This window comes from Sminthopsis crassicaudata, chromosome 1 (assembly GCF_048593235.1).
Source record: "Sminthopsis crassicaudata isolate SCR6 chromosome 1, ASM4859323v1, whole genome shotgun sequence".
In the NCBI taxonomy this organism is placed as follows: Eukaryota; Metazoa; Chordata; class Mammalia; order Dasyuromorphia; family Dasyuridae; genus Sminthopsis; species Sminthopsis crassicaudata.
Window position 1 is genome coordinate 175921585 of NC_133617.1, and position 21968 is coordinate 175943552.

General features: G+C 38.6%; 1 protein-coding gene and 1 pseudogene across 1 annotated transcript in view; both read left to right on the forward strand.

The window, feature by feature from the left end:
• SIRT5 (sirtuin 5) overlaps positions 1 to 21968 on the forward strand; it is a 102252-nt gene that overhangs the window by 23696 nt on the left and 56588 nt on the right. The window lies entirely within an intron of this gene.
• LOC141553314 (scaffold protein ILK pseudogene) lies at positions 17904 to 19438 on the forward strand (annotated as a pseudogene).

A 21968-nucleotide genomic window follows, 5' to 3' on the forward strand; every position in this document is an offset into this window, starting at 1 on the left:
AGGAAAAGATAATGATGAATGTTGGAGGGGATGTGGGAAAACTGGGACACTGATGCATTGTTGGTAGAGTTGTGAACGGATCCAACTGTTCTGGAGAGCAAGCTGGAATTATACCCAAAAAGTTATCAGACTGTGCATACCCTTTGACCCAGCAGTGTTACTACTGGGCTTATATCCCTAAGAGATCTTAAAGAAGTGAAAGGGACCCACCTGGGCAAAATGTTTGTAGCAGCTCTTTTCGTAGTGGCTAGAAGCTGGAAGATGAATGGATGTCCATCAATTGGAGAATGGTTGGGTAAATTATGGTATGTGAATGTTATGGAATATTATTGTTCTGTAAGAAATGACCAACAGGAAGAATACAGAGAGGCTTGGAGAGACTTACATGAACTGATGCTGAGTGAAATGAGCAGAACCAAGAGATCATTGTATATGGCAACAAGATTATACAATAATCAATTCTGATGGATGTGGCTCTTTCAATGAAGTTATTCAGGCCAATTGCAATAGGCTTATAATGGAGAGAGCCATCTACTCCCAGAGAGAGGATTGTGGGGACTGAATGTGGGTCATAACATAGTATTTTTTTAACTTTTTTGTTGTTTGCTTGCTTTTTTTCCTTTCTCAATTTTTTCCTATTTGATCTTTTTTTTCTTGTGCATCATGATAATTGTGGAAATATAAATAGAAGAATTGTATATGTTTAGCATATATTGATTATTTGCCATCTAGGGGAAGGGGAGAAGGGCAGGAAAATGGAATACAAGGTTTTGCAGTGGTCAGTGTTGAAGAATTAACCATGCATATGTTTTGAAAATAAAAAGCTTTAATTTAAAAAAAGAAAAATGCTTTAGGCATTATATTATTTGATCTTTCTTTAGAAGTATTTGCTGTTCAGTCATTTCAGTCATGTCTTACTGTTTCTGACTTTTGTCAAGGAAGGAATAGATGTTTAAACCTTTTTACAGAAATATTTTAATATTAAAATATTTAATATTTCTGTAGGTTCTCTGTAAAGTATTAATTTTTTACTCAACTGCTTTGGTTGTTTAGTCATGTCAAACTCTTCATGATCTCATTTGAAGTTTTCTTGGTAAAGATACTAGAGTGGTTTGTCATTTCCTTCTCCAGATCATTTTATAGATGGGAAAACTGAGGACAATAGGGTTCAGTGACTTACTCAGGTCATACAGCTAGTAAGGATCTGAGTACACATTTGAACTCAGGTCTTTCTGACTCCAGGCTCGGTGCTTTATTCACTGCATCATACAGCTGCCCTTTCCTTTAGAAGTAATCACTTCCAATGGGCAATGCTCTCTTGACCTTAAGTGTTGTAGAAAATCAAGTCCCACGAATGAACTTTTATTAATCCAGAGGAATAGAAATAAAAATATAAACTTTTTCTGATGGGTTTTTATCCTTCATTCTCTCTCTCTTTTTTTTTTTTCCCTGAGGCTGGGGTTAAGTGACTTGCCCAGCGTCACACAGCTAGGAAGTGTTAAATGTCTGAGACCAGATTTGAACTCAGGTCCTCCAGAATTCAAGGCTGGTGCTCTATCCACTGCACCACCTAGCTGCCCCCGTCCTTCATTCTCAAAGAGGAACAAAATGAAATCACTATGTAAGAGTCAAAATAAAGTGTGTTTGACTCCATCCAAGATGGCAATGATCAGACCAATATGAACTTGGAAGTCTCTACCACAGGTTGGGAAACAGTCCATATGAACATTTGGAGTGTAGACAGATCCAAATTTGTGAATCTCACAAATTTGAACTACTTCAATTCTGTTTATTCTCAGAACAGTGCTTTCTTTGATGTTGGTACACTATGCTGAGTAGTCCTTTGCCCATGATTCCTATCAATATAAAGTTCTTCAGAGAGACCTTGAAAGAGTCTTTGTATTGATCCTTCTGTCCACCATGTGAGCTTCTGTCTTGTGTAAAATCTCTGTAAAATATCTATTCAGAAAATATTAGGCATTCAAAAACTGTGGCCAGCCTCTCAGAGTTGCACTCTCTGTGGTAGAGTTTGAATGTTTAACAGTTCAGCTCAAGAAAATATCTCAATGAACAATTTGGAATTATGCCCAAAGGGCTATAAAACAGTGCATACCCTTTGATCCAGGAGTATCACTACTTGATCTGTATCCCAAAGAGATTATAAAAGAGAAGAAAAGACCCACAAGTGCAAAAATGTTTGTAACAGCTTTTTCTGTGGTGGCAAGGAATTGGAAATAGAGTGGATGCCCATCAATTGGGGAATGGCTGAATAAGTTGTGATGCATGAATGTGATGGAATCCTATTGTTCTTTAAGAAATGATGAGCAGGCTGATTTTAGAAGAGCCTGGAGTCACATGAATTGATGCCAAATGAAGTAAGCAGAATCAGGAGAACATTGTACACGGTAACAACAAAATTAAGTGATGATCAATTATGATAGACTTAGTTCCTCTCAGCAAGACAATTCCAATAGACTTGGAATAGAAAATGCCAACTGCATCCAGAGAGAACCATAATGACTGAATATAGATTGAAGTATACTATTTTCACCTTTCTTTGTACCTTTCCCATGGTTTTTCCCCTTTCTTCTGATTTTTCTTTGATAATATGACTGATATGGAAATATATTTTAAATGATTGTACACATATAATCCATATCAGATTAGTTGCTGTCTTGGGGAGAGGAGAGGTAATGAAGGGAGGGTGAAAAATAATTGAAACTCAAAATCTTTCAAAAATTCAATGTCCAGTACCTTATCCTGCCTGGTGATCTTCAGAAGCTTCCTAAGATAATTTCATTTCCGGGCATGGCACTGATAGATTATCAAGGTTTCTCAGTCATGCAACAATGAGGTCAGCACAATGACTCTGTAAACCTTCAATTTGTTAGGCAATCTACTATCTCTTCTCTCCCCTACTTTATTTTGGAACCTGACTAACACTGAGCTAGCTCTGACAAGGCAGTTATCAACCTCATCATTTATCTGGACATCCCCAGAAAGCATACTGCCAAAGTAAGTGAATTTATCTACAATATTCAAAACGTCTCCACTTGCTGCTAATGGTGGTTCTACAAACAGATGGTGTGGTAGAGAACCTGTGCTTTCTTAGTGTTAATTGTTAGGCTAAAAGCAGCAGAGAGTCAATACAAATAATCATCAGTGTGGTATATAATATACAATATAATGCAGTGTGGTAAATAATACAAATGATCATCAGTATGGTGGCTGACTTTGATGCCATATTCATCTTCATTGAAGGCTTCTGCCCATAATGCTGAAAACATCATTTTAAAAGTCATGGGAGCCAAGCACATAGCCCTGCTTCCCTCTACTAGTGACTAAGAAAACATGAAAGCATTGTCCATTATCCAGAAGCTATGAAAACATGCTGTCATAAAAATGACATATAATACTGATTAACTTGTCCAGACAACCAAAGTTTGGCATAATTTTCCATAAACCCTCATAACTTGATAGTATCAAAGGTCTTGATCATATTGATGAACATTGTGTACAGACTTCTGTTCTGCTCCTGGCATTTCTCCTGGAGTTGTCAGGCAGCAAACACCAAATCGATTATTCCTTATCCTTCTCTGAAACCATACTGGATTTCAGGTAGATGACCATCTTCCAAGTGAAAGATTAGCCTATTCAGGAGAATGTTAGCAAGAATCTTGCCAGTAATAACTAAGAGAGACCCCCCCCCCCCGTGATTGTCACAGGACAATTTATTTTTCCTTACCTTTATAGAAATGAACCAATGAAACATCCTTGAATTTCTAAAGGAATAACTTCCTCTTGGCATATAACCAGAAAATTACAATAAGCTTTTGTACGAGCAGTCATTCTCTGCCTTGTAAATCTCAGCTGGAGTAGAATCAGTACTAGGTGCTTTACCACACTAGAAGTTTAATAGCATTCAAAATCTACTCTTCAGTTGAAAATTTGGCTAGAGAGGGATTGAGTTCAACCTGAGGTAAACAGTCAATGGTTTCGGCTTTGATTGATGATGTTCTATTTAGAATAGAATGGAAGCATTCAGCCCATTTCTCCAGGATTATTTCCTTATTATTAATAAATGTGACCCCATAGCAGTGAGGCAAGATAGGTCTTTGGCTCATAAATAGCCTTCAGGGCATCATAAAAGTGCTTTGGATTATTATTATCAGCATAAATTTGAATTTCTTCTGCCTTCTCAAAAATCCTGTATCACTTCGCTTCACTTGCACTTTACTTTTGATGCAGTTAAATGCTACCTTCTTAGAGACTGATGAACTATACTGTTGGTACACTCTGTAGATTTCCATCATTTTCATCCAACCAATCTTGATGTTTGCAAATGTTCTAACCCAGATGAATAAGTGAAATCCCTATCAAATCCCTAAAAGCTGTCCACTTCTTTTCTGCTCCATTGTTGCCAACCATGTGTTGGCTCAGCTTTTCCTCAAAGTTATTAACAAACTGTTCTTGTTCATAGATATGCTCTAATTTGTTGATATTAATTCTTCCTGTAGCCATATTACCTTGGATCTGCTGCTTTTGTTGAATGTGAATGTTCAGGTTGGAAAGGATAAGTCTATGATCAGTCCAGCACTCTGTACCACACATTGCCTTTGTCATTCTCAAATCCCATCTGTTTCTCCCCCTTACAGTGACATAGTCTATTAAATTCCAATGTTTGTGTTAAGGGTGTATCCATGAATTTTTGTTGCATTTAGATAAACTAAAGACTGTAGTGGTGATAAGGTCATGAGATGTACAAATCTTCAGTAGTAAGTGACTATTTCTGTTGCTGTTTCTGACTCCATTCCTCCCAAGAATTCCCTGCTATGTTTGGGAATCTGCCCCTATTCTAGCATTAAAGTAATCCAGAATTATAAGCTTATCCTCTTTTGGCACATTGATGATAAAAGTCTCTAAGTCTTCATAGAATTTTTCTTTGATCTCATAAAGGTTGGTCATGAAAGTATTTTTCTGCAAGTGGCAATTGCATTGTCATGAGTCTATTTAGTCCTTTTGCTAAGCATAGAAGCTTGTTGACTAAATTTGATGGCAAAACCTATGCCAGCTTTATTTTTCACTCTGGCCACTTCAGAAAAATGTGTACACAGTTCTGACATCAGTAATTGAGCTATTTGCCAACCTTATTCCACTCAAGTTTGCAATTTGAATGTGATACCTGCTAAGCTCTCTTTATAAGGTTGTTCATCTTTAAGGTTTACTATATTTCATACTGTCCACAAGTATGTGTATATTCCAATTTCTGATGATGGGTAGAATCACTATTGGAAAAATTTTAGTGGTTTGTGTGTGTGTGTGTGTTTTGACTATAGGATGGGATCTCTGCTTGCCATGTAAACAAACCAGAATTGGGTAAAGAAGATGACTTTCAGGCATCTTTTTTAGCCCCTTCCTCATGCCAGGAAATAAGCAGTATGGTTCTTTAAAAAGACTGCTTGGATACTTAAGGGACTGCTGAATCTCACTGCTGCTTCTGACCTTGTGGCCTGGGCTACCTGTTTACACGGTTGTACTATAGCTCTCAGTGTATCCACATCTGCTGCTTCATCACTTCATCAAGACAGGTAGTGTCTGTACCAGTGCAATTACAGAATCATTGAAAGATTGAAGAAACAAGAGAAAATGTGAAAATTTGCAACATTATGTGAAAATAATATGAAAAAAATTTATAGTGTGGAATTCTAAAAAGAATCTTTTGCATATTTGACTGAAATACAAACTACTTTTGTTGCCAAATGAACACCAGACATAAGACTTAATAAACCTAAAGTTTATATTTTCAGTGAGTACCATTGATAAGAAAAGAAAACTTTGTCACTTTTCAGAACTTAAAGGGACATTTTAGCACACTATCACTGCTTCACTGCATCTGGGAAATAATTTATGGCTCACTTAACTGGCTGATTTCTTATTAGATGATGTAGCTGACTATTTCTTGGACTTCACTCAAACTCTGGGACTAGGGAACAGCAGGGCTCTTGGGTTAGAGGACCTTCTTGGGAAAAGCAACTCTATTATTAGTCTGTTGACCTGATTATAGGCAGGAATTTATTCCTATATCTGGTATGCAAAAAATTTAAATGCAGCTTCTAATGAATTACACTTTCACTAAAGCCTTCTGCTGACTTATCATTATAGAGTGGAAGCAACTTTGGGATATTAATAGAAATGCTGATAGAGCATGAGCCCTAGTAGAAAGAAAATTGGTTATTTATTAGAGTAATAGGACGGGTTCAAATCCTGACTAGCCTCATATTACTTGTGTGACTTTGGGCCTAAAGAGTAGACCAATCTAGGTTTTAAGTTTACCAAATGTAAAATTAGTAAGTTGTCTAGATAATCTTACTTAAGATCTTTTTCATCTCTAGATCTGATACTAACAAAATTGAAAGCCTTCAAGTATATCACTTAATTCCTGTGCAACTTCACCGGCTCTCTGATTCATGTCAACAAAATAAAGGTGTTGAATTAGATGGATTCTAAGGTCCCTTCCCACTCTAAACCAAAGTTCTTGCTTCCAATGGCTCAATGTTAGTCAAGTGTCTGCTGTCTGAGAACCAGCCTAGCAAAGTTCAGTGAGGTTCCTTAGGAACGTCGTTTCAAAATGATGAATTTCCCAGGTACAAGAGCTGTCAAATATCAGCTACTAAAACTGATTGAATTAATGATCCTTGAAATACTGAGACTCTAAAGAATAACAATGCATTTTGGCTTACAAAGAGATGTCATTTAGGGATTATAGCCTATATATAAGGGAAACATATTTGGACCAGTACAGTAAATTTTTTCATACTCTACAAAGGTTTCTTAACCTTTTTAATGTTATGGACTCTTTTGGCAGACTGGTGAGACCTATGTGCATCTATTTAGAACAATATTCTTTTAAAAATTCATAATTGAAGGAAATGCTAAACTATAATTAGAGTTTAGTAAAATAAATAAGACTCCCCTCGCCAAGTTCATGGATTCCTTGAAATCTACCCATAGGCTCCTGCGGGATATATGGATGACAAGTTAAAAATATATAATTTCTATGAAAACTCTTTAACTATATAGCTCTAGCTTATTTTTATAATGTCACTGCTAAGAAATCTAGCAATATTTTAATTTTTCTACCTTTTTCTTATTATGATAATACTTCTAGTATACTGATCAGATTCCATTCTATAGTGCTGCTCTTGCTTACATTAAAAAAAAGATACCTATTTGCTTATTCAGTCTATATTTGGATGTGGTATGGTCTTATACCATGCCTCATGAAAATCTTACTACCTTGTGAACAGTACATTACTTTGATTAGGAAAAGGGTGGCTCATTTTGTATAATCAAAACCAATAAGAAGATGAAGAGTTGTCAAATAAGATATGCAAATCCAAAGCAGCTAGGAGAACCAGAAGGGGTCTCCTGAAGAAGCTAACACTTTGAGTCAAGCCACAACTTGATGTTTTTTTTCTATTTGTAAAATAAAAATGTATGTAACAATTAGGTAGGGAACAGCCTATGAGGAGAAAAATCATGAAATACATTCCACAGTTGAATAAAGAATGAAAAAAATATATATCATGCAATTCTCAGTCAGTCTTCAAGTATATATCCAGCAAAATCGATGAATGTAGAGAATGTATATGGCTCAGAATAATCTATCTCCACTTCTGATAAAGAAGGCACAAATTCATATACTCTCCTGATAGCAGAATTGCAGCAGCATCTTCACACATGAAAGACTACATAAGAACCTTCTTTTTGCCTTCTACTTATCTTCTACTATTGAGTATATATAGCACTGAGTTCAAGCATGAGCGACCTGGATCATAATAGATTTTCCTCCACCAAGAAATCAATGTATGAATGGGCAAGTTTCTTAATAACTTTTCAGGATCAGATTTTGGCAAAGTTATAAAGTAAGTGTTGTATACCTTTCTACAAGTAAATTTGTGAGGTGACAACTAAGGTTTGATGTTATATGTACTGGTTATAATGATATTATCTCTTGTTTGTGTAAACTTCTATAGTTTTCAAAGAGTTTCATCTGAAATAAAGGCAATTCTTAATCAAAATACTTTAATTGATCTGTGACCTCATTAATTTTTATGTCCCTCCAATAATGCTGATCTCAATTCATTCATATCTACCTCTTCTGATATATGTTCTCCCTTAAGTTTAATCCAACACAATGCAAACCTTCCTGGCTTTTTCTTGACATGAATAATATGATGTTGCACTTGGGCTGTCATACAATCTTTCCTGACACTTACCACATGTTCATTCTTTTTATATTTTATTTCAATTAACAAAAATCTTTTTTCTCTCCCTTACCATTTTCCCTGTCCCCACCACTGGAAAGGGGAAAATGAAAAGAAAAACAAAACAAAACCCTTGTGACAAATATACACAGTCAAGAAAAACTAATTCCTTCATCAGACATATGAAAATGTATATTCATTCTATATATCTTATCCATAATTTCTTTATTAGAAGATAAACAGCATATTTCATTATTAATTCTCTGGAATCATAATTGGGCATGGTATTGATTAAAGTTCTCAAGTCTTTCAAAATTGCTTGGTTTTTTTTTACAATGTTGTTATTGTACAAGTTGTTCTCCCAATTCTAATCATATCTAATCACTTAACATCAGTTCATGCATTTTAACAAGCTTTCTCTGAAAGCATATTGGGAATGCATCATTTCTTAGCACACAATATTATTCCATCATATTAATATTCCATTCCCCAATTTATGTGCACCCTATATTTCTCTGATGAAATTCTTTTCTTCAATTCTTCTTCACTTTTTATTTTTCTTATATTTCATATAAAGTATAAGGTCTATGGCCATGCATTAGCTTTCTTTATATTTTCCCAAGTGCCTGGCATGGTGTTTTGCATACAGTCCATGTTTCATAGCTATTATTGAATGATTATATAGTTAACTGCTGCATTGTTCAAAATTGGGTCAAAGTTTCAGGTTCTAGACCTAACTCTTCCACCAACTGGAATAGGCAGACAGGTGGGAAATTGCCCAGTTTATTGATTCTATCATAGAACTGTAACTGAAAATTTTTTTTATCCAGAATAAAAACACAGTAGAACAAGGGAAGGGAAAGTAGAACACAGAGTTAGCTCTGGTGACAGTTCAAAGATAGTCACAGTCATGCTAAGAGAAGTGCCTGAGAAGTTTTCAGAGGGAAGATGAAAATGGGAAAGGAGTACAAAGGTGATAGACTTCTGGGAATAGTAGTTGGGCCATTCAGCTCTGGAAAAAAGCAGAGAATTTCAAATAAAAGATAAAACCAAGGATTAATTATTCAATATGCTCTGAGATTGGGCCTGGTCTAAGTGTCAGAGATAGTAGTCTTGGAGCACTAAATTACACAAAAGCTGTATATGTATATACAGTTTGTTCATCAACAATATCTGATAGACACATTTCATATGGTATAAATGGATTTCTTATGGAATAAGTGTATCAAAAGTGATATAAAAGTAACAGCACTGGTTTTTATAATTATTTTTTAAATATAATCACAGAAGGTGCTGGAAAACTAAAAATAATGGGAAAGAAAACTGCCTTTGTATATCCCCCAAAATGAGCAACACACAGCATAGCCACAATAAAAAAGAATAACATTTGAGGTACCTAAAAATTCATGGAAGAAAAAATCCAAGAGTGCACCAATAGCAAACCCATGGCCTTAAATATCTATCTACAAGTTCCCAAAGTAGCTACTTTTAACTCAAAGTGCATTACATATAATGATTCAATTCAATTTTTATCAAACACCTATAATGTTACAAGGGACTCTATATCATGTTCTCAGGATTCAAAAATAAAAAACAAGATGTCTGTTCTCAGAAAGGTTAAATAGCAGGCACACGTTTGTTGAATGAATTCAGGAATGAATATCCATCCACTAGAACAAATAAATGAAGTGAAAGATATGCTGGCCTAGCTGGGCAACCCATTCCATGTGTACACTGAAGCTGGCCTAAAAGCTGTTTAAAATTCCATTTTAAAGAAACCTATGGGCCATGTCCTAACCACCTGAAAAACACAATTCACTTCATTTTACAAGCTATGTAATCAAGAGAGTTATAGACTGATCTCTTTCCATAGCTATTTGACTAAATAATTTCTTAAATCTCTTTTTCTCAGTTATAGAATATAGCTTGGTTTCTAAGGTCCTTTCAGATCTAAAACTCTTAAGATTGCAAACTACTTTATTAGAGATCACCCAAAAAGTTAATGACAGGATGGAAATTTAAAGCTCATAATCCCTTCATTATGGTCCAGGTCAAAAGTCAATAATATGCAATGTGCTACTCTAGGAAACTTGAAGTTCATTCTCTCCTCCTCCCATCCTGACAAATTTAGAAGGATGATATTGAATAGTGGAGAGAGTCAAAGAGACACAGAGAGACAGAGAGACAGAGAGACAGAGAGAGACAGAGACAGAGAGACAGAGACAGAGAGAAAGAGACAGAGAGAGAGACAGAGAGAGAGAGACAGAGACAGAGAGACAGAGACAGAGAGAAAGAGACAGAGAGAGAGAGAGACAGAGAGAAAGAGACAGAGAGAGAGACAGAGAGAGAGAGAGACAGAGAGACAGAGAGACAGAGAGAGAGAGAGAGAGAGAGAGAGAGAGAGAGAGAGAGAGAGAGAGAGAGAGAGAGAGAGAGAGAGAGAGGCAGAGAAGAGGCAGAAACAAAGTTCTAGCCAGAAGGGGACAGCCCATGAAAACGGCCAGAATGAATATCTATGTGACTTATGTAATAAATCATATAACTTCACCTATTCATCTGTAAAAGGACAGGATTAGGCTATGTGGTCCCTGTGATCCCTTTCATTGAACCCATGACCCAATGACTTCTGGAACTATAGTTCAGGAGGGGTAAGTACTATCTTTGTAGGTAGTGTGTACAGATGGAAGCTAGTATATATATATATATATATATATATATATATATATATATATATATATATATATATATATGTAAAATAAAATGGGTGTATTATAACCAACTCAAACAAGCTTTCAAGATGTGATCATTACATTTTTAGTGAGAGCATTTACATCTCTGAAGTCATTCAAAGTTACAAAGCAGCACTTGATTTATTGTTTTGTTGGTTGTCAAAACTTAAGAAAATGATGGAGAAAATGTTAATAATACAAATTAATATGAATGAAAAATAATACAAAAAAGTGAGTCATATGCAATTTTTCAGTGACCCAGTTGTTAAACAATTACCAGCATACCTCTGACTACAAAATACATAAAAATGGAAATTACAGGGATCACTGGACCATGCAAGAATATACTAAAGGAAGAGAGAATGTTTAGCTTAGAAAAAAAAAATTTTAGGGGAGGACATGATACCTATGAACGGTTCTGTAAAGGGTTGTCACATGTGAAGGGATTGTGCTTGCTGTGGTTGGCCCTAGACTGAAGAAAGGTGATAGTTGGTAGAAATCATAGAAAGACTCATTTAGACTTGACTTAAGGAAAAATTTCCTTACAATCAGAGCTATCTGAATGTGGAATGAGCAGCCACAGGAGGATCCCAGCAGCCACGGGAGGATCCCACCCGCTGGAGGTTGTCACTCAGAGCATTTGTCAGAAATGTTCCTATCCTGTGCCCAAAGAGTTATCAAACCGTACATACCCTTTGATTCAGCAGTATCTGTACTGGGCCTATCTCCCAAAGAGATCCTAAAGGAGGGAAAGGGACCCACATGTGCAAAAATGTTTGTGGCAATCCTTTTCATAGTGGCCAGAAACTGGATAGTGAGTGGATGCTCATCAGTTGGAGAATGGTTGAATAAGTTAAGGTATATGAATGTTATGGAATATTATTGTTCTGTAAGAAACGACCAGCAGGATGATTTCTGAAAGACCTGAAGAGACTTAAATGAACTGATGCTGAGTGAAATGAGCAGAACCAGGAGAACATTGTACATGGCAACAACAAGATTGATTGTGTGATGATAAACTCTCATGAACTTGGCTCTTTTCAACAATGAGATGATTCAAGCCAATTCCAATTTGTGATGGCGAGAGCCATCTGCACCCAGCGAGAGGACCATGGGGACTGAATGTGAATCACAATGTAGCATTTTCACCTTTTTTGTTATTGTTTGCTTGTATTTTGTTTTCTTTCACTTTTTTTTCTTTTTTGATCTGGTTTTCTTGTGCAGCATGATAATTGTGGAAATATGTACAGAATGAAGAATTGCGCGTGTTTAACATATATTACATTACTTGCCATCTAGGGGAGGAGATAGGGGAAAGAAGTAAGAAAAAATTGGAACATAAGATTTTGCAAGGGTGAATGTTGAAAACTATCTTTGCATGTTTTTGGAAAATATAAAAAACTATTATTAAAAAAAAGATATGTTTTTATGGGGATTCCTGTTCAGACATATATTAGACAAGAAGACTCTGGAATCCTCTAACTGGAGTGCCTTTTAACTTTGAGATTCTGAGATTCTGTACCTATCAGCTGGTAGGTCTCACATTGCTCTATTTCCCTAAATGGCTCAGTCAGGTTATGGCTCCAGGTGGTTACTCTTGGCTCAGGCATTCACTTCAAAGCTCTTCATCAGATGTGATGTATTTAAACACTCTAGTCTCAGGGAACCATCAGTGGAATTTTCCATGCTGTGGTTAGAATTACAATAGTCAGGCTTACTTAGGACTCTTTGTTCCCAAAGTTGAGCTCAATTGACCAGTGGATCAAACTGGGCTTTTTCCCCAGAATAAGGGGCTTCCTGAAGACCACTGGTATGAATATTCTAAATTGATCTTCCTAAAGAGACAAGTTTCCTCTCTCTTTAAGTGATAGAGAGTAGGGGGAGGAAAGGGGAAATATATAATAAAGGTTGTGATAAAGTGGAAGGAACACAGGCTCTAGAGTCATAGGACTTTATGTGGTTTTAGGCAAATCATTTAACTTCTCTAGGTCTCAGTTTCCTCATCTGTAAAAAAATAATTATTATACTAAATAAGTATTGAGATTCTTTCCAAATATAGAGATATGATTCCATGATCCTGTGCTCCCAGAGGAGCTCCACCACTCTTTAGTCCTTCCCTCAGAGTCTTTCAGAAAGCTAAAGTCTAAGGAAAAAAAATTCTCTTTGTTCTAAGCTCAGGCCGTAGGTGAACAACAAAGCTTTTGGATCATGTATTATTCAAAGGAGAAAATGGGTTACAGTAGCTTTCAGAGTAGGGACACCGGCAGAATCAGATGTCACGGAAGACTTAGTCTCCATTATCACTATTTTCCCCCTTTCTATGGCTTACCAATATAATTCTTCCTTTCCCACAATAGACATATCACCTATTTACCTGTGGGATGTGAACAAAAGTTTTCATGTCATAGAATCATAGGACGGGACCTTTGAGATCATTTGAGCAGCCTTTTATTCTCCAGGTGAAGAAGCAAGCAAGTAGCTTACTTGTCACCTACGTAGTAAGTGGCAAAAACAAGATTTGAAACCCAGATCAAACCCAATATTCTTTCCATTATATAACAGAGGTTAGACACGGAACACTTACATTCCCAAAGGTTGATGTCTTCTAGACTGAGTGAACAAAATGAAGCTGCTGACCACTTCTGATAATGTACCTTGTCTTCAATTTTAGTTCTGTTCACTCAGATCCAGCCAAATGGGTAATAGATATGCAAGGACACCATGAATGGGCATAACGAAAATCAAGGCTAGGGAATTTGAATGCTTAGAAATAGAATTTCAGGAGAATTTTTGCAGACCTCATAGAATCAATCAATCATTAAACATTTATTCAGCTCCTATTATGTGCCAGGCACTGTACTAAGAACTGAGGATACAAAAAAAAAAAAAAAAAAAAAAAAACAAGGACAAAAGGCAGGCCCTGCCCTCAAAGAGCTTACAATGTAACATGCGAACAAATATATATTAAGAAGCTATATACAGAATAAATAGAAAATAATTAACAGAAGGAGGGCACTAGAAGTAAGAGAAATTGGGGAAGGTTTCCAGTAAAATGTGGGATTTTAGTTAGGATTTAAAAGAGATCAGTAATCAAAGAAAAAGAGGAGGGGCATTCCAGGCATGGGAGACAGCCAGAGAAAATACCCAGGGCAGAAAATGGAGTGTCTTGTTTGAGGAACAGCCACAAGGTCAGTGTTACCAGCATGAAGAGCATGTATTGGGAAGTAAAGTATAAAAAGACTGGAAAGATAGGATAGGGCTAAGTTATTAAGGATGCTGAATGGCAAACAACATTTTGTGTTTGATCTAAGGGGGAATAGGGAGCCACTGGGCTTATTGAGTAGGGGGATGACATGATCAGCTCTGTGCTTTGGGAAGATCACTTTATTGGGTGAATAGAGGAGGGGGGAGAGTTGGGGAGGGGGGAGATTTAACAGGGGAAGTCCCACCAGGAGGCTACTGCAGTAATCAAGGTGAAAAGGGTCTGCACTAGAGTGATGGATGGCAGTGTCACAGGAGAAAGGGGTCATAATATATGTTGCAAAGGTTAAACTGACAAACATTGGCAGGTGCTTGGACAAGGCAGGTGAAAGATATTGATGACTCCTAGGTTGTGAATATGAGAGCCTGGGAGGATGATATTGCCTTCTACAGTCATAGGGAAGTTAGGAAGTGGAGAAGAGTTAGGGGGAAAGATAATAGAAGGAAAAATATTCTAAAGACAGAAGCAAAGGGTTATAGATAGAATAGAATTGGACAAGAAAACTGCTTAAGAAGGGAAAATGAATGAGAAACTGTTTATTAAGTGCTGATTATGTTTCAAGAATAGGTCTTTTATTGTCTTTTAAACAATGGAATCTTTTTCTCCTTTTCCATTGTCTATTCCTATGTGTGTGTTAAGTCCAGGGACTAACAGTCAGGCCCCGCCTCTTTCTTTGTTACTTAGATCAGTTTTAATGAGAACCAAGATATGTGAAAACAGAGGTTTATATTCCCATAACCTAGTGACAAGAGTGCATGTGGATAAGAGATTTCACCAGTAAACATGGCTGATGCTGAAGCCGATTCCTTGGCAGACTAATAATATTATCACCCAAGATTTGGAGAAATACTTTTGAGTATTTCTTCATTCTATTAAGTTCTGATCTGTGTCAATCTAAGGTTAATGATTCTTCCTCCACTTTGATTCATTCCAGTTCAACAAATATTTAAGTACCTGCTGGTGGGAGACATTGTACTAAACACTGGGGCTACAGAGAGATTACATGTAGAATATTATCGTTCTATAAAATATGCACAGGAGCCAGCTAGGTGGCGCAGTGGATAGAGCCCCAGCCTTGAATTCAAGAGGACCTGAGTTCAAATCTTGTCTCAGACACTTAACAAGTCCTGGCTGTGTGACCCTGGGCAAGTCACTTAACCCCAATTGCTTCAGGGGGAAAAAAATGAACAAGATGATTTTAGAAGGGCCTAGAAAGATTTATATGAACTGAAGCTCAGCAAAACAAACAGAATCAGAAAAACCTTTGGCTGGAAAATGCCATCAGCATTTAGAGAGAGAACTATGAAGAGTGAATGTAAATCAACACATGTCATGTTCATTTTTTTTCCTTTTGGTTTTTTTTTTTTTCTTTTCTCTTGTGATTTTTCACTTTTGTTTTGATTTTTGTCTTCCAGCATGATTCATAAGGAAATGTTTTAAAAGTTGTACATGTATAATAAAAACATGTTTTCACATGTAACTGGGAAAAATTAAAGAAAAAAAAGGAGAGAGAATAAGTGTACTTACACACACACACACACACACACACACACACACACACACACATATATGCATACAAAACCCAACAAGATTACATGACCCAAATCCTGCTATTGAAGAGTTTTTAATGGAAGGGGGGAGGGGAAACTATGCAAATACAGCAACAATAGGAAACCTGATGGTATATAATATAATGGAATAATATTGTGCAATAACAAATGATGAACAGGAAGATTTCATAAAAACCTGGAAAGATTTATATAAACCTCTGCAACAATAAATGAGTAGAACTAGAAAAACATTGTGCATAATATCACCATCATGTGATGTGAATGACTTAGCTCTTCTCAGCAACACAATGATCCAAGACAAGTACAAAGGATTCATGATGGAAAATGCTATCCACATCCAGCTAAAGAACTGTTGGACTCTGAGTGCATATCAAAGCATGCTTTGTTTTTTTCACTTATTATATTTTTATGGCTTTTTCTTCTTTTTTATCTGTTTACTCTTTCACAACTATGATTAATATGGAAAGTATAACTCATAGTATATTGCCTACCATTTTAGGAAGAGGGGAAGGAATGAAGAGAGGGAGAAAAATTTAGAATTCAAAATCTTGTAAAAATGAACGCCAAAAGTTGTAATGACATATAATTGGGGAAAAAATTATTTTTAAAAATAGAAGACCTGGGCAAAGGGCAGTGTAAAATATATCTTTCCTTTTCTGTCCTCTCAGACAGAAAACAGGATCTTCACTATTCTTAAAAAAAAAAAAAAAAAAAAAAAAAAAAAAAAAAAAAACCCAGGTCCTGGCCCACTTACAAATTCAGCCAATCCATCAGGCTGATGAGCATCCATTTCCCTCAAATTGGGGAATGACATCCCAGTTAAACACAGACAAGCAGAAGATAAAAGCAGTTGATCCAGGTCATCCCTGCCCTGTCCTGAGGCTGAACGAGACGATCTCTAGGAGCGGAAAGTTTCCCCAAGAGAAAGGCTGACTGAGTCATCTTACCAGTCCTGCTCTGAGCTAGATTCAACAGCCGCGGGAGTCCCTACACTCCCCCTCCCTCCCAATCTGTCACCAAGCATCTATTCTCGAAGTCTTTCGGGAGGCTGGTGAGAACCAAACCCTCAGAATTCCGTTTTCCTTTCTGCCTATCAGAGAAAGACATGGTCAGGAAGACAAGGACACGTCCAGGGCAGGACTGGCCCCTTTGGGCCCTTACACACACCGGGGGCTTTCTGCCACCGAGCGGCTGGGAGAGCGGGGCTGGTTTTGGAGGCAGTCTGCCCCATCCTCTTCCAGCCAGGGGAGCCCCACCTTCCCAGATGCCACCGAGCAGAGTCACTCTGGGAGCAGAGGCTCTTCTTTCCCAAGCATCGGGAAGAGCAGGAGCCGGCCTGGGAAAGGCAGGATGGCTTAATTCGGCTCCTTAATCAGCAGTCTTTCAAGGAACAGGAGAGGAAGGAAGCTCACAAGTGGGGAAGATTCTGAATGCTAGGAGTGTGTTTGCGGTTTATATGAATCAATGAGGTCATTTGAGGATATCCAGTCTGAGCATTATTCATAGCTGTCCTCAGTATGGGGACAAGTATGTTGGAACTCATTGGAAATTACCTTTTTCAAACTAAAGCTTTTTCCTCCCCTCCTTCTTCCTTCCTCCCTCCCTCCCTCCCTCCCTCCATTCCTTCCTTCTCTACATTCATACACACATACGTAGACATGCACTATGCAATATTCCACACATATAACTACTATACATGCGTGTGCTTGCATACAATGACACAAAAATGTTGTGCTCAATTATACAAACTGTCCTACAAGGAAGCTTAGAATATCTCCTTTTACAGACAAAAAAAAAATGGTCTGGCCTTACTAGGAAAGGAATTAGGCTTTTACTTTTTTGTTGTTTGTTTTATAAAGAATGTGAAAACTTTTTTTTAAATGCTGCAAAGTTTTAGCCTTGGAAATAGTGTATAATCCGCGGTAAGGAGCCGTGCGAGCCGTGGACCCATTTTATGGTGGAGGAAACCGAGGCCGGGAGGTGGGGCTGAGTTGCGCTTGGCGGGCCTGGAGTCCCCAGGCCGGTCCTGCTTTGTCCAGACCCCGCGGCTGTCGGGGCCCCAGGAGCAGCCGCCATGGACCACATTTTCACCCAGTGCCGGGAGGGTAACGCTGTAGCTGTGCGGTTGTGGCTGGACTACACGGGAAACGACTTGAAGCAGGGGGATGAGCACGGCTTCTCTCCTCTGCACTGGGCCTGCCGAGAAGGCCGCTCAGCTGGGGTTGAAATGCTGATCCTGAGAGGAGCCCGAATCGACGTAATGAACAGGTGATGCTACCCCACTCCACTCAGCAGCCAGCCGTGGGCACGGGACATTGTGCAAAAATTGCTTCGATACCAGGCTGACAAATGCAGCGAACGAGCCTGGGAATGTGCCCCTTCGTTACGCCTGCTTCTGGGGCCGGGCCCAAGCGGCGGAGGGCCTCGCTGCTGTGGAGCACTGATCAGCATTTGTAGCCAGGATGGAGAAATGCCAGTGGACGAGGCCCCACTTGGAGAGAGCCTCCGAGCGCGCGCAGAGAAGCCGGGCCAGCCCATGGGCCGGCTCCCACACAAAGGGACATCACGCACTGCACCTCGGAACCGCACCCCGAATAAACACTCAGGCATCCACTTCAAGCAGCTCAACCTGAGGGCGAAACTCGCCGAGAACCAGTCAGGAGAGCTGTGGAAGGGTGGCTGGCAGGGGCGGCACAGCGTCATCAAGATGTTGAAGATCCGGGACTGGAGTACCAGAAAGAGCGGAGACTTTAATGGGGATCTTTTCCCACCCCAATGTGCTGCCTGTGTCGGGGCCCTGGCAGGCGCCCCTGCCCCCACCCTGTTCTCATCCCCCACTGGATGCCTTATGGCTCCCTCCTCAACGTGCTTCACGAAGGGACAAGTTTTGTCGTTGACCAGACCCAGGCAGTTAAGTTTGCTCTGGACGTGGCAAGGGGCACGGCCTTCCTGCACACACTGGAGCCCCTCATCCCCGACATCCCCTCAACGGCCGAAGCGTTATGACGGACGAGGAGATGACTGCCCGTATCAGCGTGGCTGACGAGAAGTTCTCCTTTCCGTGTCCAGGGGCGTGCATGCCCCTGCCTGGGTGGCTCCTGAGGCCTCGCAGAGGAAGCCGGAGGAGATTAATGGGCGTTCTGCAGACTTGGGGAGTTTTGCCGTGCCGTTGTGGGAACTGGTGACAAGGGAAGTGCCGTTTGCTGACCTCTCCAACGTGGAAATTGGCATGAAGGTTGCTCTGGAGGTCTCCGACCCACCATTCCCCCAGGGATCTCCCCACATGTGTGTAAACTCATGAAGATCTGCATGAATGAGGACCCAGCCAAGAGGCCCAAGTTTGATAGGATTGTGCCCATCCTGGAAAAGATGCAGGACAAATAAGAGCCTTATGGGGGGAAGGGGGTACATCTATACCCCCTTCCTAGCAGCGGAACCCAGGGCCCTCCCTCTCCTGGCAGCGTACAGCCACCTCAGCTCCCCTTCACCCGCTAGCTTTAGGGGCTACCTTCCCACCCCATCTGCCAATCTTGGAGGAGTGGGGGTAGGCTCAGCTTTGTTCCACACCGTGCCAAGCCCCACTTCTCAGTGTCTCCCCAATGTGGGAAGAGCAGCCACCTGCTCAGTCACAATAAAGGTTTACTATGAAAACAAACAAACAAAAAAGGAAATAGTGTATAATCCTTAAGAATCTGTCTAAGCTAATGTTCTCAAAATAAAGCAAGAAAAATGATATTTCAGTAAAACTGCAAGATATAAAATAAATCCACATAAATCATTAGCATATATATGTATATATATATAAACCTAGTAAAAAGATTTGCAAAGAGTAATGTCATTCAGAATAACTATAGAATAATTAAAATATTTGGGAGCAAACTAACCAAAGGAAAAACAGGAACTATATGAATGTAACTATAAAAAATTCATAGAAATAGACATAACTAAAGTACAAAAAATATTAATTTCTCATAGGTAGATCAAGTCAATATCATAAACATGACAATTCTCCTTAAATTTATTTATTCAAAGCCATATCAATTGACCTATCAAAAGATTCCTTTATGTAGCTGGGGGGGAGGGGGAATAATAATATTCATACAAGTAATAAATAACAGAGGTGAATTTTTTGTTCTCTATCATTCTTTTTCTTTTTTTTATTATTATAGCTTTTTTATTTACAAGATATATGCATGGGTAATTTTTCAGCATTGACAAGTGCAAAACCTTTTGTTCCAACTTTTCCCCTCCTTCCCCCCACCCTGTCCCCCAGATGGCAGGTTGACCAATACATGTTCAATATATTCAATCTAACATTATTTTTTCAACAGTTTAACGATATATGAGGCATTCTATTTGTTACCAAACAATAATTGTGGTTTGTCACCTGAGCTTTAGGAGGTAGTATTTGTACACCGAAGTATTAAAAACCATTATAAAAATAGAAGTTAATTGTTCTTGTACTTTCAAGAGAAGAATACTTTTTAGCATTTACAGTTTGTTAGAATATAAATAAAGGAACAACCGAGATATTTCTTATCTCAAGCTATAATTGAATTATTGACTGTTTGACACCAGGTCTTAAATAGCCCCATAATGGCAGGTGTAAGACTATCTTGGAACCCACTTTCTGTAATGTTCTGGTTGGCTTTCAGGAGGTCTTGGGACCAGCCTTCATTTCAGCAGAGTAATCACAATAATCACAGAATAGCCAGGGATAAAGTCCAAAAGTCTTTATTATCTCCTTCATAGTCTGTCTCCTTGCCTGGGGCTCAGCTAGCTTTCTGGAGGGCCTTGGTTTCAGTGGAGAAATGCAGGAGAGCCACCACAAGGCTGATGAAGATGGAATGTCTCTCTGAGTCCCAGAGCCTGAGCTCCCACCTCCAGTCCGCTATCTTCTCTGAGTCTGTCTCTGGCTGAGTTTGTCCCAGTTTATATGCTCTATTACAATTACCAATCATTATATCACTAGGGAACCATTATTGGTTATAAGATTAAATCAATCATACTGAACTAGAGAACTCACATGCTAAACTAGCTAACCATTGTCTTATCAATTCCACTGAGTTAACACCTTGTTTAAACCAGTCATACGGAGCCTTAAGTATATTTCTCCAAAGCTCCTGCCCTTTACAACTTTCCACAGGTACCATAATTTCCTTTAGCAATTTAGTCACATATTAAATATCTCTCCCTATCAAAAATACTTATTATGTCTAATTTATAACTCATAATCTTGCATCTTAATATATTTTCTCTTTTTTTTTCTGCTCAACAAACATAAACATCTAACCACTCTATTCCAGATAATTGCTTTCACATACATTGTCTAATAAGTTCAATGTGGGAGCTACTGCTTTGTGGATTTGACTTTAGATATGAAAAGATCAGTACTAGGACTATAGACTTCATTAATAACAACAATAACAATAATAAATTAACATTTATATAATGTTTACTATGTGCCAGGCACTGGACCACAATTATTATCTCATTGGATCCCAACAATAACTCTGGGATGTAGGTACTATTATTCCAACATCATAGATGTCAAAACTGAGACACAAGGGACTAAAATCACACAGCTAGCAAGTGTCTGAAGCCAAACTTGAACTTGGGTCTTTGTGACTCCAGTTCTGTCGAGCTATCCATAGAACCATCTACCTGCTACCTAGATGATATAGACATGTCTCCCAAGTAAGGAAATTCCCTCTACCAATAAAGGTTGCCATCTTCTCTACAATTTAATGATCTTAGAGAAATGCTTGAAGCCTGGACAGGTTAAGAGATTTAACTCAGGTCTTCCTGGTTTCAAGGCCTGGTTTATTCACAATGCCACATTAAGACTTGAAGCCCTTCATTATATTTCTTTTTAGCCTTTTATTTCCATCCCCCCCAGCTCTTTAATAATCTCCTTTTTTCAAGAAATTCATACATACGTGTATGTGTGTGAGTGTGTGTGTGTGAGTGTGTGTGTGTGTGTGTACACACACACAGAGGGAGAGAGGAAGAAATAAAAAGAAAGGAGAGGGGAAGGAAGAGAGAAGGAGGAGGGAGAGAGGAAGACGGGAGAAAAGGAGGGGAAGGAAAGAGGAAGAAAGAGGGAGAGAGAAGGGAGAAAGGGGAGAGAGAGAGAGAG